Consider the following 27,424-nt stretch of genomic DNA (forward strand, 5'->3'; position numbering starts at 1 on the left):
TCGAACTCATAGAGATTTGCCCGGCTCTGCCTCCCCAGTGCTGGTATTAAAGGTGTGCACAGGAATCAATTCTTTCTTTCTTTCTTTTTTGTTTCATTTTATTTATTTATTTATTTATTTATTTATTTATTTGTTTGTTTGTTTGTTTATTTATTTATTCCAGAGCTGAGGACCGAACCCAGAGCCTTGCACTTGCTAGGCAAGCGCTCTACCACTGAGCTAAATCCCCAACCCCTCATTTTAGTTATTAAGGTTTTTTTTTTTTTTTTTTTTTTTTGAGACAGGATTTCTCTGTGTAGCTCTGGCTGTCTAGGAACTTGCTTTGTAGACCAGGCTGGACTGGAACTCACAAAGATCCACCTGTCTCTGCCTCCCAAGTGCTGGGATTAAAGGCGTGTGTCACCACTGTTAGGCTTTTTATTTATTTTTGAGGCAAGGTCTCTTTATGTAGTCCTGGCTGGCCTGGAACTCACTATGTAGACAAGGCTGGTATTAAACTCATATAGATCTGCTTGCCTTTGCTTCTTGAATGAATGCTAGAATTAAAGACATGCACCACCATGTCTGGCTCATATTATTAAAAAAAATTATTTTAATTGTGTGTGTGTGCATGTGAGTGCAGGTGCCTGCCAAGGCCAGAAGGGGGAGCTTTTAGTTACAGGTAGTTATGAGCTGCCCAACACAGGTGCTGGAAACTGAACCCCAGCTCTCTAAGAAACCCTAAGCAATATATGGTCTTAACCATTTACCCAGGTCTCTGGCCCCTCAACTACTTTTAAAATGAAGGGAGATGGTGGTTGTCAGCTTCTGCATTTATTTGAAAGTCTGTGGCATCTCTCTGCTGTGTTTTACTGAGACATAATACATAAATGAGATGGGAAAAGAAAAGAGCTAAAGACCCACTAGCTAAAGGGAAGAGAGATTATGAAATTGTATGGAAAACAGAGAAATTAGAAAAAAAAGAAAATGAATGAAAAACTAAGACATTGTGGGAGAATCCCGATTCATTCAGAAGAAGGAGGGGTTTAGAGAGATGGTTCAGCTCATAACCGAAACATCAAGAAAAGGGAGGAATAACAAAAGAGGAGGAGGAGGAGGATTGTTCCTCATTACCGGGAGGAGATTTATTCGAAGATGTCCACGGGTACCAGAATCCAAGCATGCTTAAGTCTTTTCTATAAAACAACACAGAATTTGCATATACTATGTACACCCTCCTGCATACTTAAAATTTTCTCTAGATGACTCCTAATACCCAATGCAAGGTAAATGTGATTTCAGCAATTCTTAGATTGTGTTGTTTGGAGAATGACGACAAGAAAAACGTCTGCATATGCTCAGTACAGGCGCAATATAAAAAAAAAAAATATCGACGTGGAACCTGAGTCTATGGAGGGCCCAGTTTAACTGAAAAAGGAGAAGAGATTAATCAAATAAACCACAACACAAGGAACTCATATTCCTGTCACCCACAGGCTCTTAATCAAGAGCCACAAAGTTTCACCCCACGAAAGTTAGAAAACACACACTTCTGGGAGGCGCCGCGTCTGTGATGAGCTTGCTGCTGCCTGGGCACGCTTCACTCCGTGATTACCAGGTCAACAGTGCTGTTTCCAGGGCAGAATCGTTAATCACCATTTCCGATGATGTCGACGCAGTAATGAGAAAACACGCAGCAATACTTCCCAGGTCGCTTTCAAGCTGGAACACAGAGAAATCGATGGCAGACGGTTCCGCTGAATCCGAGCAGGCATTTCAAGCGGCGCGGTGAGGATATAGAGGGGCTGTCTCTTGAAAGGTCAGTAGTGATTTCCATTACCATCCCCGATTCATCATTAGCCCAGAAGATTCATTCTAGGCTGGGATGCAACAGAGGAATTTGTTTTGCCCAAGGGAAAGGCAAACCTGAAAGAGGAAACAAAACACCAAAAACCAAACTTATTTTGTAGTTTTGAGAGCTTTTATTCCCATCATCGTCCCCCGCCCCCACACTTAGCTCAAAAGGCGGGTACCCCAAAAGACTACATCTTCAAAAATTTGTGTTTCTCTCTTTGTTCCAAATAGTTATTCTCTTTATGCTCTCCATAAAAGCTCTGTTCCCGGTAGCTTGGGTGGGTCTTGAGAACATGCTTTTCAGAGATTTGCTTCTAGAATCCTAGTCTTTTTTTTTTTTTTTCTTTTTTTTTCTTCTCCCCACCCCCACCCCGCATTTATCTATTATATGTGTAGTGTGGGCACTGGAGTTTGTACATGGAAGTCAGAGGACAACTTGGAGTGAATTCTCTTCTACCATGTGGGCTCCGGGGATGAATTTTTGTTCACTAAGCCGTTGGGCTGACTAGATTTACGCCAACTTGACACAAGTTATAGTCATCCGAGAGGGAAGGCTGATTGAGAACATGCCTCCAGAAGACTGGACTGTAAGTAGATGAGCCTGTAGGGAATTTTGTTAATTTGTGCTCAGTGGGGGAGGGCCCAGCCCACTGTGGGTGGGGATGCCCCTGGGCTGTTGGTCCTGGGTTCTATAAGAAAGCAGGCTGAGCAAGCTCTGAGGAGCAAGCCAGTAAGCAGCCCCCCTCCATGGCCTCTGCATCAGCGCCTGCCTCCAGGTTCCTGCCCTGTGTGAGGTCCTGCCTTGGCTTTCCTTGATGGACTGTGACTTGGGACGTGCAAGCCAACTAACATTTTCCTCCCCGAGTTGTTTTGGTCAATGTGTTTCATCACAGCAATAGGAACCCAGAGACGGCCATCTTCTGGCTCCATTTCAGGATCTTGGACTATTGTTTAAGAGTCTTGAGGATATATATTTTGGTTCCTCTCTTGTCTGCCTTTACATTATCTTGCCAGGGAAAGGACTGCTGCTTCTGGAGTATTCTCGAGACTCTCTAGCCATTTAGAAAGAGAACAATTATTAGCACAGAGGCTCTTGGAAGTTTAAGTTTGTGGCTTCTCCAACAAAGACAAAGCTTGTCCTTCACTTGGCTCTCAGCGGCTGGGCATGCCTCAGGCCACCAAATCATGAAGGCAGAGCTAGATTAAGGAGAGGTGACAAGATCATTTTGCAGGTTTTCTTTCCCTTTAGTTATATTACTTGTCTGTGATATTGTGGTTAAATGCCTAAATTACAATAATTCAGCTATCTGAGCACCTGGCTCTTATCACTATGATTAGTGGTGCTGTTTTGTGATCTCAAGTATTGATCCACTGGACTCAGTGAATGCGGCTAATTCACAGTCTTTCCATCTGACAGTTTGTAATTGGAACCAAGGAGAAGTGAGCGTGAGAGAGGGGGGCACCTTCATGCCTCTTGTCCCCTTCTGCATGGGGGCTGAGAGCGCAGGGCTAGGGTCCAGTCTCCTCCCTCACTGCCTGCCAAGGTGGAGGGGGGCGTCTTGTCCTTAGTGAGCATCTGCTCTTGGGGATGAGTTGTCTGTGGGGAACTTGGGTGTCTCTCTTCTGTCTTACGCCATTGTTTCTATGTATTTATTACAATAATTTGAAAGCATTATCTACATTTGCGTGTGTGCTCCCATGCATGTGTGTGTGTGTGCCGCAGCATGTTTGTAGAGGTCAACGGACAACTTTCAGGAGTTCACGCTCTCCTTCTACCCATGTGATATAAGGGATCAAACTCAGCTGTCATACTTTGTGGCAAGCACCTTTAATCTGCGGAGCCATCTTGCCTTCCCAAGGTTTGATTCTTTAATCACCACGTCCTCTGCTTTAATTCTCAACTGGTTCACAAGAGAAGAGACCGTTACGGACTGGGCACCTTGTAGGCCTCCTGAGGGTATGAGATTCTAGTTTTCCTTCGTTAGAAGAAAGGCTGGGCACAGAGACACAGCCTGCAATCCCGGCGCCTGGGAGGGCCAGCAGTTCAAGGCCAGCACAGGCAGCTTGGGCGTCAAGAAACAAAAAAGCCAAGAAGAAGGGATTGAAGGAGGCTGGGGCGCGGGGGATGGGGGGGCGGGGAGGGGACAGGAAGGAAGGTGGGAGAGAGAGAGAGAGAGAGAGAGAGAGAGACAGAGAGAGAGAGAGAGAGGTGATGCCAGTTGCTGAGGATCTTTGGAGATTCTGTGCCGCGGGCGTTCTTTCTCCACTCTCACTTTACAAACGAGGATCTTTTAAACACCTGTGCCTCAGCAGTGAGCAAGACAGTCACAAATCCCTGCCACCAGGATCTAGGCGAGTTCAATCCAAGACGTTGTTATAGATCGTGATTGTTCTGATGATGGGAGTAGGCAAGGCAGAGGCGGCTGGAGATGGAGTGGACTTGGTTAAAGGAGGCTCCCGGCCCTCAGCTAAAATTGCTGGCGATGTCTGAACGCAGCTAGAGAACGACAGCTCTCTGATAGACGGTGTTACAGCTTTCAGTCCGGCCCAATCCACAGGACTCTACTGGACTTCTTATGTATTGTCATATATTCGCGTATTCAGTCAATGAACGTTTTTTTAATGCTTTAAAAATTTATTCTTTGAGAGTTTTATGCATGTATTGAGTGTAATATGATCGCATTCACCCTCATCTCCTTCCTGTAACTACCACTGGATCTCCTTTAACACAATCCGCTCCCAACTTCATGCCTTTCTCCCTCCCTCCCTCCCTCCCTCCCTCCCTCCCTTCCTCCCTCCCTCCCTCCCTCCCTCCCTCTCCCTCTCCCTCTCTCCCTCCCTCTCTTCCTCTCTCTTTCATAATCTACTCCCCATATCTGTGTGGGCGTGGGGCCATTCACTAGAGCAACCTACCAGTGGCCACGCCCCCAAAGAAGAGTGACTTTCCTCCAGCACCAATCAACGGCCAATAGTTCCTCAGTTAGGGGCGGGGTCTAGTGAGCGCCTCCCATCTCCATGATGGAATTTCGACTACTAAAGGAATATTTTACGACAGGGCCTGAGGGTATGGGCACCAGTAAGACCTGTTTGTGTACAGTACTGGGAACTGTCTTGCACGTGCTAGGCAAGTACTTTACCGCTGAGCTACGTCCCCAGTCAGAATAAGACATACATTTATTTATTTATTGTTGTGTATGTGGCGTGTGTGTATTTGTGGGCGTGTGAATGTGGGTGTCCCTGTGCCACGGCTCATGTGTGGAGGTCAGAAAATATCCCCCACCTGTTGGTCCTTGCCTTCCATCTTATTTTGAGACCATCTCTTTTTCTGCTGTCTAGGCCAGGCTAGCCGGCCCGCGAGCTTCCAAGGATCCTCCTGCCTCTGACTCCCATCTGACCAAAGGAATGAATGTTGGGACCACAGACACTTGGGTTGTCTGTCTGGCTTTTTATGTTGGTTCTGGTATTGGAGCCCAGGTCTTCACATTTGTGGGACAGGTGCTTCTCCCCGGTTAGCCATCCCTGCAGACCCCCAAATAAGACATTCTTAATGCCCCAAGGAACAAGTGACCTAATTAGGAAAGACAGTGATAGATTATAGTTAAAGATTGTAACCTGGTGATTGTCTTGATCAGGTTGGGAGGCACCTAGGCAGTGGGACCGAGTCCTGTGCTCATTGCATAAGTTGGCTGTTTGAAACCTGGAGTTTATGCAGGGACACTTGGCTCAGTCTGGGAGGAAGGGACTGGACCTGCCTGGACTGAGTCTACCAGGTCGATCACAGTCCTCGGGGGAGGACTTGTCCTGGAAGAGGTGGGAATGGAGGGTAGGCTGGGGGTAAGGGGAGGGGGTGGGAGGGGGGAGAATAGGGGAAACCGTGGCTGATATGTAGAATTGAATGGTATTGTAAAATAAAAAAAATATATATATTACATTATATATATTATATATATATATAAAAGATTGTAACCTGGGAGAAGCTGTGAGGAGATCATAGTGCAGCTTGACATAGAGAGGGCTGGGATTTGGGGTAGAGGAGCTCAAAGCAGCCAGATGCATGGTTTGTTTTTCCACGGGACAGGAGAGACGTGTGCTAAGATTAGTGTGGCCGTGTGGCAAGGTTCTAGGGAACTCAGCCTTTCAGAATTCCTCAGAAAAATAGGTCCAGTAACTTCATCGCAGGCTTTGAAACCTTCTTTAAACGTAGGGTAATTATTATTTTCATTTTAAAGGCAAGCAAAGTAAAATTCGGTTCAACGACTTGTGTAGGTCCCGTGGTCAATCAAGGAGAGCAGCCAGGTGAAACGGATTTTATTGACATTGATGGTAAGATGTGCGGAAAGCCAAATACTGGATTTAAAAAAAAATGTGGTACCAAGCTCACTAGAGTAAAAGTTGTGCTGGCTCCTCAGAGAAGTCCATGAGTGCCCTTAGAATATGCTGGTAGCAGTAGATCTATCCACAATTGCCTACAGAATTTTTTTGTTCCCCTTTGAGGGAAACAAAAAAATTTTACAGGTAAAAAACACGAGTCAAAGCTTAAAAACTGTAAAGGAATAAGACTTAAAAACAAGAACAAAAAAAGCCATTTTAATTATGGTTTTGTTTGGTCCAACTGCAGTTTCTTGCCTAAGTTTTTGCTGGGTGGGATAAAAAGATAGTTTTCAAAATATCCCGATGAGTCTCTCACGGATTGTTCTCGCTGTGTGTTTAAGGGGATAATTAGAGAAAAGGAGGAGTTTGAGAGTGGCTTCTGCACTATCTCCACTAATTATTTTTAATAAGCAGTGATTCGTGGTGCCGGGTACTATTTCTCTCCCCTTTGGCGCATCCGAATCAGGAGTGACACCGTGTGTGCCGAGGCATATCAAAGCCAGGCTGAACCTGCTTAGCTAGTCTGGCGGTTTGATGTTAGTTCAAAGGAAATCTCCAATCCCAAAGACTTTTCAGTTCCTTTCTGCACAATAAATTAAATGCGAGAAAACTAATATAAGCCTCTTTATACATCTGTATGTGAATGGCATCACCAAGTCGCTTCTCTCCAGAACACTCTTTGGAAGTGCGTGTGCATTTGTTGTGCCTAACGTACCTTGATGTGATGCTCAAAATGTGACTCACTCTTGGAAGAGGGGCCAAGAATGTGGGGGCTGCGGCTGAAATTGGCTCCAGGTCATCAAGTTCGTGCCCAGCTCTGGGCCAGGGCACCGTGACTTGTCGAATGTACAAACCCTAGGTGATAATTGATTCTTCCTTTTGAGATTCTATGAAGGTCACTGGTGCACATATCATGCTCTCTCCCTCACATAACGAAGGAAATGACTTTCATTTGACCTCCCAGCCCTTTCCTGTCCTTCATCTCCACCTAGGACATCTTTGTGCTCTACTCCTTCAGCTTCTCCACTAGGCCTTTGTATAACTATTCCTTCCCTTGTGGGGCTTGCTTTCCTACCCTCTTTGCGTGGTGAAACCCTATTATTATTTACATCTCAGCTGTCATCATTGCTGTGGCAAAGTCTTCCCTGATGTCCCAGTACAGTTCGAATCTTCCACTAGACACCCCCAGACAGCTGTGTACCTCCTTTTGTGGTGTAGTTTTGCATTTATTCTTGTGAGAAGTTGATTAATATCTGTCTGTCTCACCAGACTACAGTCTCCACGCGAGCTGAATATATTCTTGCTCGTTATTACATTTCCCGTGGCAGACACGGATGCATTGGTGGTGCTCTGTTGATGTTTTTTTTTTTTTTTTTTTTTTTTTTTTTGTATAAATGAATAAGCAAATAATGAAGTCAATGAGTACCTGGGAAAGCTGGGTGGAAAGCAGAGTGGCAGAGGATGCAAAGAGCCCAGTGCTCACTGAGCCAATGACTGGCTTTTCCTTTCATGAGTTAAGAGGGTCAGTCACCAGACCAGTGAACAGATTAAGACCCCCTCTTTACCCTTAAAATCCTTACAGTCTATTTACAGGTAGATCTGTAAATTGGCTCTTAAAAGTAGATTGTAGGGGTTGGGGATTTAGCTCAGTGGTAGAGCAATTACCTAGCAAGCACAAGGCCCTGGGTTTGGTCCTCAGCGCTGGAAAAAAAGAAAGTAGATTGTGATATTTTCTACCATGGAAGTATAGTTGTTTTGGGGTGTGTGTGTGTGTGTGTGTGTGTGTGTGTGTGTGTGGTGTATTGTGTAAGTGTGTGCCATTTAATTTCTCTAGGACTCAGGTTTTTCATCTATTAAAGCAGAGATGATGTAATTTCAATGCTTACCTTAGTGTGCTAGTGATCATTACCCTTTCCAATCACCATCATGTGCATTTCTGAGCCTTGGAAGCTGGGGAGTAATATACTACACTTTCCAGAATCTCTTGCAGCTAAAGTTGCAAAGGTTGGAAGGAGAAAATGTCCTTACCTGGTTGGATGAGCACAAAGTGACACTGGAAAGCTGGTGTTTTGTTATTAGCAGCTCCCATTGGTTCTTTTGGCTCCTTTCCCTAGGCAAACAACTCTTTCTTTGACACTTCTGAAACCCTCTACAGGTGGTCAGTCCAATCAGTTCATTAATTCAGCAAATGTTTATTGAGCATTTGCCCTGTCTCAGGGTGGTGGTGACATGGAAGATATGTTAGAATGTAAATAAGACATAGTTTTGGCTCGCTCACAGGCTCCATCTGCGTCTCCCAATTTTCCATATCAGAACCTCACTTCATTCTGTTTTCATTAAAATAAATAATATGGTAGCTCCACCTTTAAACCAAGTCAGTCTGCTGTGTCCTAGTAGTAAGGCAGTAACTTCATTGTGTGTTATACCTTCTTAGCATGTGGTGGTTGTCAGGAAAATGTGGCATACAGAAGGACTTGATTATGGTTCAATATCTAGAATTGTGTGCTCAGAAACCTGATTGTTCAGAGACATCCTGAGTGTGCATCTTTCTGGGATGGGCACTCATGAACCAAGTCCCCAGAGAGCAATCAATGAAACCAGAAAGATGTCTCTCACTCTCCATGAAGAGACTGCAAATACCTGGCAAGGCCAGGCGACTGTAAGCACATCCCGATCCAGATCATTCTTTCCCTGAAGGCAAGCTACATAGGAAGACAAGAATATTCTTAGTAAACTAGGTGTCAGCATGAAGGTTATAAGCATTTAATGACATGGCTTCTGGCTTGTGTTTGTTCCCATTAGAGAAATAACCTGTTCTTAAGACACCCCAGGCATGGTCCATCTCTTCCTCAGATGGGAGGTCCACATTCTTGGCAGTGAGTGTGGTATTCTGACTGTTTTCTGTGTACATTGACATGGTGTACAGTTTTACTAGGATACTCAATGTCTTCATCCACTTGCCCACAGATATCTACGGGGAGCTATTTGGTGCCAGGTTCTGGTTCTTCCTGGGATAGAATAGTCCTGATGCTCCCATGACCATCAATTTACCAAATGGACATCTTCCTAGCCACGGCCCCCTTCTCCTCACATGTCCTCCCCACTGCCCCACAGGGTTTCTCTGTGAAACAGCTTTGGGTGTCCTGGAATTCGCTCTGTAGACCAGGCTGGCCTCAAACTCACAGAGATCCACCTGCCTCTGCCTCCTGAGCGCTGGGATTAAACATCTGCACCACCACTGCCCAGCCCCCTCCCATGTTTATTTTTGAGACAGGGTCTCACTATATAGCTCAACTGACTTCAAACTCAGAGTCTTCCTGATTTAATCTTCCCAGTACTGGTAAGTATCACCACACCTGTCAAACACCAGACATTTAAAAAAAAATAAAAGATTGATTTTTATTTTTATGTATGTGTGTAACTGTGTGAGTGTATGCCATGCATGCACAGGTACCCATGGAGGCCAGAAGAGCATGTCAGATGTGGGTGCTGGGAACTGAACTCAGGTCTTCTGGGAGAGCAGCGAGTGGTCTTAATCTCTGAATTATCTCTCCAGCCCCTAGCAAAAGACTTTCAACAAAGGGATAATCCCTTCACCTTTCACAGGCAGCTGCAGAAGTGAATGTGTTCTCAAGAAATCACCCTGTCGCTGAGCTGTACCTGCTATTGTGTAACGGGAGGGTGATTCTTCCAGAAGTCAGAAAGTGGTAGGACAAACCCAAGTCCAGTAGGAGGAAGCCAGTGATTTGAAGAAGGGATGGATATAGCTGAAGTTTTCCTGTGTCCACCCGGGCCCACAGCCGCTCAGACCCAAATAAACACACAGAGGCTTATCTTAATTAAAACTGTATGACTTAATGGCTCAGGCTTCTTGCTAGCTAGATCTTACATCTTAAATTAACCCATTTCTATAAATCTATACCTTGTCACGTGGCTCGCGGTTTACTGGTATCTTTACATCTTGCTTCCTCTGTGTCTGGCTGGCAACTCCTGACTCAACCTTCCTGTTCCCAGAATTCTCCTCTCTCTTTGTCCCACCTATACTTCCTGCCTGGCAACTGGACAATCATCACTTTATTTATTAACCAATCAGAGCAACACATTTACAGCATACAGAGTGCTATCCACAGCAGATGGGGCCTATGGGAAGGGGAGGGCAGTCTGAGGGGGTTAAAAAAAGCCGAGCAGGCTACTATTGTTGTTGAACCTCCACAGAGTCTCTCCTGCTCCTCCCTGTGGCTGAGACGCATGTTTAAGGAGAATGAATGGGCCAGGAAAAGTCACTCATGCTTCCTTGCCTCCTGCTTGCTCAGAGCTCCAACAGGCACCTCATTCTTCCTGTGCAAGCTCTGATTCTGGAGGGAGGGAGGGACTTCTGAGTCCTGCAGTGTTCTGGTGACAGGAGACATGGGCTCAGACACTTGCACCTGGGTGGTGTGTCTACTGGTTTCTTTCCCTTCCTCCTTTCTAGGGTTTCCTTGTGCAAGCCATAGGCATTTAGAAGTGGCTGCTGGGCTGGGGAGGTGGCTTAGCCGTTAAAGGTGAGGCTCCCAACCAAAAATATAAGAAGTGGCCTGTGTGATTGTCAAGGAAGGTAGTCAGAGAGGAGACGGGAAACAGTAAAGAGAAGCATTAGCTCATGGTAATATGGCATCCATATTATTAGCACAGTGTTAAGGACTTGGGCTAAGCTCTGGCTTTGCTGTGTACTATCTAACTTTCCTAAGCTTTAGTTTCTTCCTCCACCAAAAGGATGTCATTATTGTGCCACTTGCAAACAACTGTAAGTGAGCTACTTGCCATCCTCAAAGCAGAGCCCCGGAGGCAGGAAGGCATCAGCACCAGGGTTCATGCCTCCAGTACAGCTCATGCTGGTGTTGCTGACCATGCTGATGCCAGCATCTGCCTCTAGAGCGTTGGTTTGGCTGTGAGTGACTTGAGCTAGGTATCTACAGGATCCCCTCTCAGACTGAGATTCTGAGCTCATGTTTTTACAATGAAGGGCACAGGGAGTCATGTATCACATAATGAACTTTCAGTTAATAATGGCTGCATATGAAATGATGGATCCATGAGATTATACTGTCTCTTGGTGTCATAGCCCTCTTTGAAAGATTATCTTTACTTATGTGTACATGTGTGTGCTGCATGAATTTATGTAACCCTGTGTGCAGATGCCTGCAGGGGCCAGAAGATGGTGTCAGATGCCCTGGAGTGGACGTCACAGGCAGTTGTGAGCTGCCTGAGATGGGTCCTGGGACCCAAGCTCTTGGTAATACCTTGTTCTTGGCTTCCCCAAGAACAATAAGTGCTCTTAACTGCTGAGCTATCTTTCCAGCCTCCACATATATATATCAACCTTGGATTGATATTATATCAATATATATAATATTTTTAACCCAAGGCTGATTGATTCTACAAATGCAGATGTCATAGATGGGGAGGGCTGACCACAGGAAAACTGATCTGTTTAGAAATGTCCTATATAAACCATCATTAAAAAAATACATTTAGCCGGGCGGTGGTGGCGCACGCCTTTAATCCCAGCACTCGGGAGGCAGAGCCAGGCGGATCTCTGTGAGTTCGAGGCCAGCCTGGGCTACCAAGTGAGTTCCAGGAAAGGCGCAAAGCTACACAGAGAAACCCTGTCTCGAAAAAACCAAAAAAACCAAAAAAAAAAAAAAAAATACATTTAAGACCTCAGTTTTTGGAGCTTGAATACCTTTTGTTTTGAAAACCATTAAAAGTGATAGTCTACATGGCTGGAAAATTTTGTTGGTCACCATTTTCAAGGTAGCATTCAGAACCACCATTACATTTGAAGAGTTACACTTGATGGATGTCATTCACATCTGGTGCAGCAAAAACAAAGAGCAATGAAGAATTTTGTACTGCCCATGAGGTGTTCAATGGAGGTCTTATTTCTTTAAGGCTGTTTTAAATTTTTTTTTTGTCATCCTAGGCTTATGGATCATTCATTTTATCGCCCAATGGTTCAATATGATGGTTGTTTTAGACGACTTTGATAGTTTTTTAAATGTCACAGCTCTGGGTAGGAGGAGGCAATTCGAGGTTAATGAGAATTCAGAACACACTGAATGTAAATCCAGCCTGCCGGATTGACAGACATGGGGGATGGAGACTAAAAATCCCTGGCCACAAATAATGGACATCTGTGGTGTGTGCTTATCACAATGTATGTGTGGAGGTCAAAGGACAACTTGTAGAATAGATTCTCACCTTCCGTCGTGTGGGGCCTGAGGAGTGAACTGTGGTTGTGAGGGTTGTCAGGCCTGGTGGTAGGCACCTTTATGTGCAGAGCCATCTCGCTGCCCTCCCCCCCACCCCCACCCTCACCCCCGCCCTCCCCACTTGTTTTCTATGCTTGCAGCAGCAGAAAGATTTATAGAGAAATATGTGAGGGGTTTGAGATCCTACGAAAGTGCACAGAATGCAATATGCTATGCACGTAGCTGACACAGTGTCTTCTCAAATGTGTCTCCTGTATGGTGGACATTGCCTCCCCGTCCTTCATATCTGTCCAGGAGAGAGAGTTTTCATTTCATTCCCTAGAAGGGTAGATGAGCCTGGGAACACCAGTCTATTTCCTCAGCATCTTGGCTCCTGCCCCCAGGAAGAACTTATCTGGGAGGGGAGGGAACTGGATGTTCTCCTGGGCTCGTCTCCAGCTTCGTGGGTGTGAGATCTGTGTCACTGCATGGGACACCGTGCTCAGAAGGGCCCCCTGTCCTTGGCACAATGCTCTGTGCTTGTCGATTCTGAAATCGTCAGTGACTTTTGGACAAGAAGTTCTGTATTTTCTTTTTTTGATCTGGTCTTTGCATTTTAAGTATCCAGCCCTGCCTAGGAGACACACTCCCATCTGCTTTCTGTTAAGGGGAAGGTTCAGATCTTGCAGAAGCTCGCGGTTCAGAGGGTGGGGTGTTAGGTCTCCCCTTAAGGAGGCTGTTTTAGGAAGCCTATTTGACCACAGAGCCAAGCCCTACCTCCTCTGCATGCCAGGAGTCTGGGAGGAAGTGTTGAAAGGTGGTGATGGGTGGGACCACCCTGGCTCTCTGTCTTGCTCAGTGCATGATGTTGGGCAAATGATTCCGTGGGAGGCACCCATTTCATATCCTGCAAAGAGCAGGCAGTGCTATTAAGCAGTTTAATAGATGGTTCCTATAACATTTATTAATAGTTGCTATTGTAATTCTATCACTATGATCCCAGTTCTCGCTTCTCATTTTATCTGGAATTCAGAAGAACACAGGGCTGTTTACTGGGTTCCCTAAAATCCAACAGTTCCCAGTCCCGGGGAAAAGGCTGGGTCACAGACCAATTTTTTTTCCTTTTTTTTTATTATTAAGAAATTTTCTATTCATTTTACATACCAACCACAGATCCCCCCTCCTCCCTCTTCCCGCCCCCCCAGCCTTCCCCCTCAACTCCCCCCACCCAACCAATTTTTGAAGTATAATCCATCCTTGTTCTTAAAGGGCTTGCAAGTTCATAGCTTGAAAATGGACACTATCAACCTAATGTGGTCAGGAAGCTTTCCGAGTTAACCAAAGCCTTCAGACTCAGCTGGCAACAGATGGCCCTCTTTCCTTTATAAAAGAAGGCTCTTTTGTCATCGTCTGTGACAGCCTCCCAGGCCACTGCATGGATGGGTAGGCAGCAGCCACAGGCTCATATCTGGAAGGATGATAGACTTACAAGTGATTTGGTTTTCAGTCCAATGTATCATCAGGCTTATGGCTGGCTAAATCTACCCCCTCACCCCCCCCCCATGTGTGTATGTGTGCATGTTCGTGTGTGTGTGTGTGTGTGTGTGTGTGTGTGTGTGTTGTGAAGGCCAGAGGATGACAGTGTTGTTCCTTAGAAGCCATCCATATATATATATATATATTTTTTATTGGAGACAGGGTCTCTCGCTAGCCTGGGTCTTGCCAAGCAGGCCAGGCTAGCTGGCCAATGAGGATCTGGGATCCACTTGTCCATGCCTCACTAGAGCTGGGATTACCAACTCATGCTTGCGATTTCTGGAGATTGGACTCAAGACTCTCACAGTTCTGTGGCAAGCACTTTATGGACTGAGCTATCTCCTCACCCTTCCAGAATCATCTTGATTATTCTTGAACTCTGAAGTGTGTGTGTGTGTGTGTGTGTGTGTGTGTGTGTGTGTGTGTGTGTTTATTCTTTTATACCATTCTTGGTCCTTGGAAGCCTATGGACTAGCAATGTAACGTCAGTGGTCAGGCAGGTAGACAAGAGGTGACGGGAGCATCCAGAGGAGAGAGTATTTCTCCTGCCTCAGGGGCCACTAGAGGTTACCCTTGAACTCTTTTGGAGACCAGTAAAAGAGAGATGGCTTAGTGGTTAAAGACACATATTATTCTTCCAAAGGACCCAAGTTCTATTCCCAGCACCCACCTTGGGTGGTTCACAGCCATCTGTAACTCCGGCTCCTGGGAAGACTGATTCCTCTGGTCCCTGCAGGCACACTCATGTGCACATACTTACACACACACACACACACACACACACACATGCCCTTATTAAAAATAATAAAAATAAATCCTAAAAATAAGATGAGTATAGAAATCTGAATACACGGATAGATAAGCTCTTATCAAGGCGATTGCTTCTATTTTTGACCTCATCAGTGTGGTAAATGAAAAGCCTATTTAAATATTCTTCCCAAGAAAGCCACGCTGTTCCCCCTCACTCACCAAATGGCTACCATGTTTGTTGGTTTTTAAAGACTATTCTCGATTGTAATTCATCTTTATTTCAGCAAAATTTCTCTCCGGTAAGTAGTTTTCCAAGATGACCATGCAGAGACAAAGGCCTTACTGAGCTCTAGATGGGTTTGAAGGACGAGGCTGTGAGCTGCTGGGAAGAGGTGAGTCAGCCAAGGCCATGCAGGCTGTCAGCCCTGGAGGGACCCCATGCAGACGGGAGACACGCCCCCAGTTGGAGACACGCCCCCAGCTGGAGACACGCCCCCAGCTGGAGACACGCCCCCAGCTAGATAGACGTCCCCAGCTGGAGCCTGCCGGCAGGGCCTGCTCTGGGCTTCTTGGAGCAGATGCTCTAAATGGCAGAGACTAAATATCTGCCAGTCAGCCCCAGATTCTTTTCCATCTGTGACAGGACCCAGTGAGGAGACCTACATACAGGCTTCATGTGTGATGTGGGTGGGTTCTCTGACATCTCCAGCCTCCCTTTCCATGTTATAATGACAACCCATTCCATGTTAATCTAAAATGATTCATCCACTGTAAAGTATATTTCACACCATCATACATTTATTTCACATCCCGGGACGTGTTCTGAACTTACACAAAACCAGGAAGAAGCCATGCAGGTCACAAAAAAGCAGAACGAAAGGGAGGTTCTGTCTGACGTCCAATGAGGAAGTAGAGAGCTTGTGCCTGTGCCCACCCCCAGGGCCCCACAGCCTCAGTCAGGTTACAGCTGGAGCCCCGTTAAAAGGGTTGCAGCAGCTGGGCGTGGTAACACATACCTTTAGTCCCAGCACTTGGGAGGCAGAGGTAGTCAGATCTCTGAGTTCGAGGCCAGCCTGGTCTACAGAGTGAGTTCCAGGACAACCAGGGCTACACAGAGAAACCCTGTCTTGGGGAACAGGCAGGGGGATGTCATAGGTGTATGTTAATTTACGTCAGTGTGACAGTGAGAGTATTTGTCTTTCTCTCTTCCTCCTTCTCCCCATCCCCTCCCTCCCTCCCTCCCTCCCTCCCTCCCTCCCTCTCTGGCTATCCTCACCCATTGTGTGATCATCACCATGCTAGGCACATGGGAAGGTTCACCAAACAAACTCTAATGATTGTTCCCATACACATCTGTTCATTTTATGCTTAATCAATTCGCTTCACTTAATTCCAACTCAGTTAAATTTAATTTGGTTCAGGAACAATTTCTGAGCGTTTGTCAGGTGCCAGGGGTCCAAGGACAGCCAAGAAACTTAGTGTCCATTTAGAGCTTCACTGTGCTGCTTGTCGTTCTCCCTGTTGGCCACTTGGTGGCAGTGTGTCACAGAAAATGTTCGTCAGTGAGGCTGGTTGAATGCTCTCCCCCCCACCCCCCAGGCCCAAGGCTCAGAGATTGTTGCTTCTTCCTTGGATTTGTTTAATGCACACTTCCAAATTGAACAGACAGCTGGTATTATAGCCGTGCGTGTGCACTATATGTGCTTAATTATACTGTGGAATTAAATTCAAAAGGGTGAGAATGTGGTTACATGTGTACGCTTCCAAAGCCTGTGTGGAGTTCACAGCTTTGGCCTGGGGCTCAGTCAGGGATGAAGAAGCTGCAGAGAAAGCCGAGGGAAGCCTCAAACCCAGCGGCAGGCGGTTATCAGCAGGCAATAGCGCGAATTTGCTTCCCCGGGCCACCTGAGGTTCCCTTTCCTACCGCCTGCTGGCCTGCTTCAGCTGCCCAGCCCCGAGATTCATTTCCTTTGCTTCCCACTGGGCTGTGTCAAGAAGGCTGGCCATCAGGGAGCCCAGGACTGCGACCTTCATCTCCCCACCTCCGAGAGCATCTCTGACTTTTCTCTGTCCACTGAAATCGCTCTGAGAAACAGTGCTTGTTATGCCGGGCATGTGCCCCCAGAAAGACATTTATTTGCTAGATTCAGCGTTAATGACATCTAGGGATGTCTCTAATGGCGAAATCTCAGGTTCAGGAAAGGTCAATGGGAAAAAAAAATCCCAGTGACAGAAAGACCTCAAGGTTATCCCCCACAGCAGTCCGAGAGGGTGGGATGGGCTGGGGTATTTGTTGATGCTGGACACATCCTTATGGGGAACTCACTGCTTTCCACCAGACCCTGCGTTTCCCAGTGAGAATGAAGAGGGAATCATTTACAAATTTCTCATTCTCTTTGAGCTGAATTTGCCTCCTATAGGTTCCAACGTTGGTACTTACTCTCTCTTCTAGGGCTATACAGGCCGCACCTTGGGTCTTGTTACATTGTATACCCTTGAGCTAGTCTGTCTGAGGAGGGCCAGAGAATCTGTACCTATAACTGGCTTCCAGAGAATGTGACCCTTCCCCGGTCAGGAATGACACTGAGGGGCAGCCAGCAGCAGCAGCAGCAAAACCTTTGATGTGTGCAATGGTTCCTGGGTGGGGTTCTGGCATTGGTCTCTAGCTCTGTGAGCTTGGGGAATTGACTCACAGGCCAGTGTGTGGAATAGAGGTTCTGATGCTTAATTCATATATTAGGAGAATTCAGTGAGCTTGTTGAGTGTGTAATGCTTTCAGTAGCAAGCAGAAGGAACCTGCCCCACACTCGCTTAAACCACTGGAGTGGATTTTTCTTGGTTAACAAGAAACCTGTGGTGAGTGGCTGCTGGCATTGTTCAGATGCTCAATGCTGTGATCAAAGATTCAAGGTTGTGTGTGTGTGTGTGTGTGTGTGTTTGTGTGTATGTGTGAATATGTGTGTATACACATACAAACATATATTGTGCCCCTCATTTCTTTCTTTCTTTCTTTTTTTTTTTTTGGTTTTTCAAGACAGGGTTTCTCTGTGTAGCTTTGGTGCCTTTCCTGGATCTAACTCTGTAGACCAGGCTGGCCTCGAACTCACAGAGATCCACCTGCCTCTGCCTCCCAAGTGCTCGGATTAAAGGCGTGCGCCACCACCGCCACCGCCACTGCCATTACCACCCGGCACCCCTCATTTCTTGTGTACTAACTTTCATTTTCAGGCTGTGGCCACATGATCACAAAGTAGCTGTCACAGATCCAAGTACTGGAAATATTTGTGATGACCAGCTTGGTTTCTCTCTCTCTCTCTCTCTCTCTCTCTCTCTCTCTCTCTCTCTCTCTCTCTCTCTCTCTCTCTCTCTAATGCTAGAGGATTGATCTTAGTACTTTATGCTAGGCAAGGGCTCTTTCATCCAGCCACATCCTTAGTCAGGGTCAAAAATTATGCCCTAGAAATGCCTTTTAATCCACAACAGACATTCCCTCCCCCATTATATATCAATGGCCAGAACTGTGTCTTTATAAAGAGCGTATAACCATCCTCAGCTGCTCCACCCCAGCTCTCCAAATCAGTCATTTCAGCCTTGAAATCTTCTCAATTTATCACTTTTCTTTCTAAACAAATACTCCCTCCCCCAATTTTCCTACTGCAAAAAACTTCTTATTTTTATTGTTAGAACTCTCATAACCCCTACTTTCCTATCCTTCAATATTTTTGTGTGACAGTTTGGGGTTCACTCAGTATTCAATGGTGACTCTGCAGTAGGGATTGTTGAGCTGAGTAGACGGTAATCCACACTGTGAATATGAAATATGTCGAGTCAAGATGCATACCCATGTACCTGTTGCCTCACTGGGCCACTCTCTTTTTTTTTTTTTTTTAAAGGTTTATTTATTTATTATGTATACAATATTCTGTCTGCATGTGTCCCTGCAGGCCAGAAGAGGGCACCAGATCTCATTACAGGTGGTTGTGAGCCACCATGTGGTTGCTGGGAATTGAACTCAGGACCTCTGGAAGAGCAGTCAGTGCTCTTAACCTCTGAGCCACCTCTCCAGCCCCTCACTGGGCCACTCTTACTAAGCATTTTGCCATATTTTTTTCAGCTATCAAAGAGAGTGTCACAGATGGTGAAGCTCTGTAAGCTTCTCTTCCAAAGTCCATTTCTGTTTCTCACCTCCCTGACCACCTTCAGCATGATCCCGGAGCCGGTGTCTACCATTCCAATACTGACTTACTTATTTCACTTGTATTGTATGTATATGCAGTCCCAAGTGACACACAGTAGCACTGTACCTCACAGTCCAGTGGCCAAGTACTGTATTTTGTCTTTGTGCTCATTTTTTTTCCTCCCTTAACATTTATTTGCGAGATTTATTCATGCTGATACACGTCACTTTGGCTTTTAAAGCTAATGCATGCTATTTCATTGTATGTTTGTACCACAATGTATTAATCTACTTCTTAGCTAGTAAAAATGGATGTGTGTGTGTGTGTGTGTGTGTGTGTGTGTGTGTGTGTGTGTGTGCAGGTGCATGTCCACATGGAGGTCAGAGGTCAATTTTGGGTGTCATTCTTTAGTAGCTGTCTACCATATTTTTTTTTGGAGACACAGACCCTTACTGAACCTGGAGTTTGCCAAATCAGCTAGTGTGGTTAGCCAGAGAGCCCAGAGAGCTTCCTGTCACTGCCTCCTGGCGAAGGGATTACAAGTATGTGTCACCCTGTCAGGGTATGTATGTATGTATGTATGTACATGTGTATGTATGTGTGTGTATATGTATGTATGTGTGTATGTATGTATGTACATGTGTATGCATGTGTGTGTATGTATGTATGTATGTATGTATGTGTGTATGTATGTATGTATGTGTGTGTGTATGTATGTATGTGTGTGTGTATGTATGTGTGTGTGTGTGTGTGTGTGTGTGTGTGTGTGTGTGTATGTATGTATGTATGTATGAATAGATGTGTTTAATGTAGGTTCTGGGTATCAAATCTAGCTCCTTAGACCTGCACAGCAACACTGTACTTGACCGAGCCCTCTTCCTAATGGATACAATTGTGTTTTTTGCCATTAGAACAATGCTGCAGTGGACACTTCTAAGTGTCATCTGGGTGCACGTGCAGGAGTCCGTCTGCACGTTCTGAAACACACGTTACCATCACCGGCAGTTTCGTCAAATCGTTATCCAAAGTTGTTGAAATCATTAACTATCCACCAGAACTGCATCATCTTTTCACTGAAACATTCTAGATTATTATTGTTTTTTGTTATTATTATTATTATTTGTTATTGTTATTATTATTTTTCAGTGTCATGTATCACTATGTGGACATCTTACTCTAGCCCACGCTGGCCTGAGACTCACTGTGTAGTCTGGCTGGGCCTTAAATTGGTAGCAGTCTTCCAGTCTCAGCCTCACGAATGCTGGGATTATAGGTATAAGGGCTGTGTGTGTGTGTGTGTGTGTGTGTGTGTGTGTGTGTGTGTACACATGTGGATGCCAGAGATCAGTCTCTCAGGTATTGCTTCTCAGGTACCATCCATCTGGTTTCTTGGAGACAAGCTCTCCTGCTTGGCATGGAACTTGTTATTTGGGCTAGATTACCTGGCTATCGTGCCTGTGTCCTCCTTCCCACTGCTGGGATCACAGGTATGCATCACTCTACCTGGATTTTTTATGTGGGTTCAGAAGACTGAACTCAGGTCTTCATGAATGCATGACGCGCACTTTGCTTATTAGGCAACCCAATGCACTAGAGAGTTAGTTATCTACCCTTGTGATGGAGCGGGGAGGGGGGGGGGCTGCTGCCTGGCGAGGCTACAGAGCAGGGCTGCATGGCAGAGTGGACCAGACAAGATCTCAAGTCAAAACCCGACTGAATGCCTCTCAGTTTTGCGTCATCGCAAAGTTAAAATGTCGTAAGTTGAACTGTTTGACGTCTAAGCATATCTGTAATTACCTAACACAAGACTCATGGCAAGGGGTGGTTCTAGGAGAGACTTCAGCATGATGGGGACCCAGCTGTCCTTGACCTTCTCTGCCTTCACCAGAGTGTGGGCCACCTCTCTCTCCATCATCCCAAGACCACGGCCGCAGACCATGTCCCCCGTCACACGAGTGAGAAGTGAGAAGGACAATGGGAGAAGCCACGTGGAACCTTTGTCTCTGACTCTTCCTATAGACCAGCGTCTTTCTTAGAGTTGCCCCACATCCTACCCCTCTGTTCCACAGGCAGCCCTTATCACACATCTGTCTTAGATGAACTCTTGGCAGCTCGAAATGGAGTGCGGGATTGGTTTAGGGCAATTTCTGTCCATCCCCAGAAGCTGGGCACATCACAACCCCAACACAAGCCAGTGAGATGGACAAAAGAGGCAGTGGCTGCCCACGGGTGCCCAGCAGCACCCCCTTTCCCAGGGAACCAGCCAGCTCCCTATTCCTTTTCCCTAGACCCCTCCCCTTTGGGTCTCCTTGGTCTCACAGCTTCCCCCTCGGGCTTCCGACACCCTCTCCATTGTTGACTCACTTCCCCAAATTTCCTGTCTTCTGTTTTGTCTCCCCCGCTCTCTTTACAAAAGCCCGATCCTTCAAGAACTTCTAGGAGGTAGTGCCGAGGAGATGCATGTTCTGAGTCTTGCCTGTGTGAAAAACGCTGACATCCCGTTCTCATGTTTGATCCATCATTGGTATAGACAGTGGGTGTCAAGTAAGTCTTCTCTGAATTCTGGAGGCCTCACTCCATTCCTGCCTTATTTACGGCACCAGAAGTCCCACACGCCACTCTCAGCTTCCAGCTCTCTTGATCCCTGACTTTCTGGAATCACATACACTGTCCCGTGGTGTGGGCACTTAGGGAGCTCACAGGCAGAGACTCTGATCCTCAGCCCTAGATGACATGTTCTTCCATCTTTTAAAAACGCAGTTGATAGTTCTCTCCCCTCTCTTTTTTTCCGAGTTCCTAGAATGCCTGTTGGTTACATAGCACACTATCTCAGTTATACCCTCTCGGTTGTCACGAGTGTGCTGTGTCGGAAGCAGGGGTGGACAGGCTTGTGTCTTTCCTCCATGTCAGAATTGATTGAATTCTCACACTCACAAGGTACAGCAGTTTCCATGGGAGCAGACTGTCCCATACTTCTCCTGCCTTGGTAACCCTGGCCGAGGCAAACACAGGCTCTTTCATTCTGATCTTAAGTATTCATATAATCACTGGATAGATGCATGGCGGGCACTCTATGGGGTTCACAACTGAGTTACAGCCTTTCCCTGGTCTGCTCTGTCTGATAAGTTCTCAGGCCTCAGGTTTCCCCAATGTGACTTTAATATGTGCATACGCTCCCCCAGTCTCATTTCATGCTGATGAATTTACAGGGGGACACTTTCTCCTCTCAAGCATAAGCCATTATCAGCCTGTGCCGCCTGGGTTGTGCTTGGCCGATGGTGCCATTCACACATCCGCCTGGGTGCGTAGCATCCTCCATCCTCAAGATAGTGGCAAAAGCTACTTGTAACATGGAGCCTCTCAGGACAAGGTGTAGCCCGAAAAAGCGCTGTCTCACGGAGTACCGAGTGACTTAGCATGGGGCACAGCCTGATTTTAACAGCATGCTTTAATTTTTTATTTTTTGCCTACTTTCTCTTTATCTCTTTGTTTTACAGTCTATAGGGTTTTTTTTTCCCTTCCGATGCTCCAAATCTTTTTTTTTGTCTTTTCATGTGCTTTCACGGTTTTGATATCTAAGCATTTAGCTTTATTCTCTCATAAGTGTCCTTTCCTTCTATCATATTTATGTATGAAATGTTGCCTATAGGAAAATTTGGGCTTTCCTTTTCTTTTTGAATTTATCCTTGCTTTTAGGTTTTTTTTTTTTTTTTTTTTTTTTTTGTATATGTGTATGTTGTTTTTAGTGTCCTACTGTGTGTCTCTTACTATGGTTCCTTGGTAGAATTGTCCCACGAGCCTGGCTGGCATGTAAAGATCACTCGTAGTACTTAAATATGGGGGCCGGGCCTGCTGCTAGAAGGACTTAAATAGAGTGATTGGATGATAGGCTAACCTCTTGATGGCATGTCCCCACTTGTCATCCTGTACAGGCCTTTACACCAGGGTCATTTTGGCCCCAATTGTCCCCAGCAGTCCATCTCTAGAGCACTGAGTTTCTAGAATGTGAAGTTGCACCCATTTTTTGTCAAGACATCAAGTTCCTTAGGCCTCAGTTTCCTTGTCTATAATCAGATGGAAGTGGGCTAGACTGCCTCAGAGGACTCTTCCCAGTCTACGGTTTTATAATACGATTCAGGACAGAGATTTCGTTGAGAGACGGAAGCATATTAGAGGGAATCAAAGATGCTAAAAGAGAAAAATCCTTTGAAGCTGTCGGGAGATAGGCTCTAAAAATCTAATAAAATATTTGACTCATTGGAGACCTGACTCAATGGGAGATAATTAGAAATAAACTTTTGGGGGGAGCTCAAGGAGGGCTAATATTTGGTGGCAATGCCTTAATTAATTTTGCCTGTGCCCTTGGGATGATGAGTGTGCTTAGTTTTGCAGTCCAACTCGGGGGGTCTGAATTGCAGATGTAAGCTGGATGCTTCTGATTGAAGGAGGGGCGTTATAGATCCAGAGAGAAGGAAAGAGCTTTAGACTTTAATTTATAATAACCCATCCAAGACCCAGGGATTGACAGATCCCCACACAAAGGTCAACATCTTGGAGGATTTCTAAGATTAGATTTTTGTTTATACCTGAAATGAAGCTATGTTCATTCCCCCGGGGTTGAAGAAAACCTTACCCGGAGAGTTCACATTTCTGAACAGAAATTTACTCGATTCTGATGGGTGTAGGCATTTAAACTAAAACAAAGTCTTAGTTTAAAATCGAGTTGCTTGCCTCAATTGTACATTCCTGAAAAATTGATGTCATTGCCCCTATTTTTAAATGTGTCATCCGCCCAGCATGCATAATTGGTGTTGGTTGCACACTTGAGAAAAATGAATACATTGAGATGAAAACATGCCCCCAGAAAATAGCTCCATCTGCCTCTAATTCATGTTGAAAACCTGTAGGTCATCACTGAAGTTCATCTTGCTCTAAGATGGCTGATCAGGACTGGGACTTGTTAGAAAGGTAAAGGTACAGTCATGGGCATGTGTTGGCATTCTAATGTCACAAAATGCCTTGACAAAAAAAAAAAAAAAAACAACTTCTCAGCCAATATGCCTTACTTCAGCCACATGACTGGTCCTGTAGCCAACTCAGTATTATATTGCCAGAGCAGAAATACAGCCCACCTGTCAAAATGGTATTTACACAGAGTGCAAGAGAGAGTGATGACGGGCGAGACATTTAGGGGAGATTTCCTGGATTTACGACATTGATTTTTGTTCTTTGTGTGAGGAAGACGTTAACATTTCTACTGGAAATATGTTCTCTGTAATGAGTCTGGTTAACTTTATGAAATACAATGCACCGGGTTAGCATGTGCCAGAAAGTGGGTCTCCAGTGCATTCAGAGAAGTCTGGAGGTCTCTCCCAGAGTGGGTTTTGTTAAAGATCAGATAGGGAAGGAGAGAGTTTGGGCTGCCTTTAGGTTTTGCAAAGTGATCAAAGATAAGCCTAAGCTGGAGAATTTCTTTGAAGGAGTGTTAGAGGAGGGGGGGGGGAATCTTCATAGTAACACAGACTTTGGGGGCTGCTTTTAGTATCTATTTCATAAACCATTTGTTTATTTAGCAAGTCAATAAACGTCTAGCAAAGGCTGGTCATCATGGGAGGGTATACAGAATTACCTCTAGAGAGCTTCCAGACCAGAAAAGGAAAAACCCAAACTAGCCTTGGAGTCTGTGAACATGAAGATGAACTCCTGGGAGGAATCCAGATGTTCCTTGTGGGAGGGGAAACTTGTTTCTGTGCTTCCCAGCATCTCTGGACCACCTCCAGTTCCCTGGTGCTCACCACTGCATCTGGCCTGCACTTTGAAATCAGTCCTTCTAAAAAATATGCCTTTTATCCTTTCCTCCCTTCTAGAGACCTGCAGGGACGTCCTGAGTTGCCTGTGGAACTCAAGATCAGAAGCCCATGCTTGAGAGTTATGCTTTCTCATAACATAGCCTCTCCTCCTTTCTGATCACCAATGCATAGGTAGCATCTTCTCATTCCCTACGGAGCACATTTCTCTTCTGAGGTAGCTCAGTCAGCGGGAAGCCTCTGATAGGATCTCTGGTTTATTAAAATGTTGATTGATGGATAGCTGTCTCCCAAGAGCATTCAAAGTTTGCTTATGCTTCAGACCAGCACACTCTCCCACAACCCAGGAATTAAAGAGTTAGTGCCTGGAGCCCTACCCTCAGGACTGTTGGCTTTGTGTGGTCTGTGCCCTACCTGCACAGTATACATCGATGTTGCACAGCCCTGTGGGATCTACTCTACAGCCTTTTCACCTTCACTTTTTTGGATCCATTCTGTGGTAGTTTGAATGTAATTGGTCCCCATTAGCTCCTAGGGAGTGGCACTATTAGGAGGTGTGGTTTTGTTGGAGCAGGTGTGGCTTTGCTGGAGGAAGTGTGCCACTTTGGGTGTATGCTTTGAGGTCTCCTATGCTCAAGATATGCTTAGTTTGAGTTCATTTCCTGCAGCCTACAGATCAAGATGTAGAATCCTCAGCTCCTACTCCAGTCCCACGTCTGCCTGCATACCTTCCTGCCATGATAATGATGGGACTAAACCTTTGAACTGTAAGCCAGCCTCAATTAAATGTTCTCCTTTATAAGAGTTGTGGTTGTCATGGTGTCTCTTCATAGCAATAGAACCCCTAACTAAGACAGAAGTTGGTACCAGGAACTGAGTCATTGCTGTGACAGGCTTGACCATGCTTTTTTTTTTTTTTAAAGGAATATGGACCTTGGGACTGTGGATCAGAAAAGCAGTTGATTACTTTAAGTGCTGCTTAATGGGCTTTGGTAGTAGGAGCATGGAAGACAGTGCTGCTGAGGGTGATCTGATGAAATGTGGAGGACTGGTTCAAGAAGTCTCAGAGGATACGAATATTAATATGTGGCCTAGAGATCATTCTTGTGACATTTTGGTAAAGAATGTGGCTGCTTTTTTGCCCTTGTCTGAAAAGTTTGCCTGAGGCTAAAGCGAAGAGTCTTGGATTAATTCCTTTGGGAAAGGAGATCTCAAAACAGCCTAGTATAGGGTCTGTCATGTAGTTACTAGTGTTCATGCTTATAAAGATTTATAATGAAAAGGAGCAAGTTGAGCAAGGAAAAATACAAAATGTACAATTTGAGCAGAAAAATACCAGGAAGTAAAATGGAACTAAGTCCTGTGTTTAAGGAGATAAACAGATTAAGAAATGGAATAAAGGGAGTGGTGACCTCAGGACAAGATCCCATCTAGCTAAGTTTCCAATTTGTGAAAAGAAACTACAGAAAAGCTTAGAGCTGGGTGTGGGGGTACACCCCTTTAATCCCAGTACTTGGAAGGCAGGGGCTGGCAGATCTCAGAGTTTGAGGCCTTCCTGGTCTACAGAGCAGGTTCCAGATTAGCCAAGTTTAGGCAGTGAAGGAAACCATCAAAACCAGAAAGCTGGTGAAGATATAATTGAACAAGGGGCCCGTGTTCTAGCCCCAGCAAACAGCAGAACTTGGCAGCTTTGACCACATCAAGGACAAGGACACAAAAGCCAAGGAAACAAGAAAAGGCTTATGGGATGTTCCTCTGTGACTAAGGAAAGCTGCAGAGGCCAGGCATGTGTCAGGGGTGTCCCTGAATGGAGGCCCAGAGAGGCCATTGTGTGAAGCTGTGAAGGAGAAGCCTCGGTTGCCTTAGTGACTCCAAGATGCTGGAGTTGTGGGAGACCTGCCAAGGAAAGCTGCTAGCAGGGAGCAGAACCAGCCCAAGAGAAAGAAGTATGTTACAATCAACAAAACTGAAAGGAGTTGGAGATTTGAAGAGAGTTTTGACATCAGACATGGAGACACAGAGTTTGCAGTTTATCCAGCTGGTCTTGCTTTTGTCCTGTATTTCCTCACTATGCATGCTCCTTTCCCTATGTTTTGGAACAACAGTGTATACCCTGTGCCATGATATGTTGGAAGTATGTGATCTGTTTTTTGATTTTGATTTTATAGGGGGTTGCAGTTTAAGAGAATACATGAATCTCAGAAGAGACTTGGAACTTTGGACTTTAACACAGACAATGGGGACTTTCGAATTTGGACTAAATGCATTTTACATTAGGATGTTGTGACAAGCTTATGGGGCCCAGGGAATGGGAATGTGACGGTTTTAATGTAACTGGACCCCATAAGCTTATAGGGAGTGGCACTATGAGGAGGTGTGGCCTTGTTGAAGTAGGTGTGGCCTTGTTGGAGGAAGTGTGCCATTGTGGGAGTGTGCTTTGAGGTCTCCTATGCTCAAGCTATGCCTAGTTCAGTTCACTTCCTGTTGTCTGTGGATCAAGATGTAGAACTCTCAGCTCCTTCTCCAGCATCACGTCAGCCTGCACACTGCTGTGCTTCCTGCTCTGATATTAATGGAGTCAACCTCTGAACTGTAAGTCACCCCTATTAAATGCTTTCTTTATAAGAGTTGTGGTGGTCATGGTGTCTTTTCACAGCAATAGAAACCCTAACCAAGACACATCCCATTTAAAAAATTGAATGTAGCAAACTTCATCAGC

General features: G+C 45.5%; 2 long non-coding RNA genes across 3 annotated transcripts in view; both read left to right on the top strand.

The window, feature by feature from the left end:
* The window catches only part of LOC143269416 (uncharacterized), a 104,849-nt gene that overhangs the window by 61,213 nt on the left and 16,212 nt on the right, over positions 1-27,424 (top strand). The gene's annotated exons all lie outside the window — the stretch shown is intronic.
* On the top strand, positions 319-27,332 carry LOC143269417 (uncharacterized). Its single transcript, XR_013045832.1, has 2 exons — positions 319-1,798; positions 25,629-27,332. It is a non-coding gene; the product is annotated as an uncharacterized LOC143269417 (long non-coding RNA).

This window comes from Peromyscus maniculatus, chromosome 18, assembly GCF_049852395.1.
Source record: "Peromyscus maniculatus bairdii isolate BWxNUB_F1_BW_parent chromosome 18, HU_Pman_BW_mat_3.1, whole genome shotgun sequence".
In the NCBI taxonomy this organism is placed as follows: domain Eukaryota; kingdom Metazoa; phylum Chordata; class Mammalia; order Rodentia; family Cricetidae; genus Peromyscus; species Peromyscus maniculatus.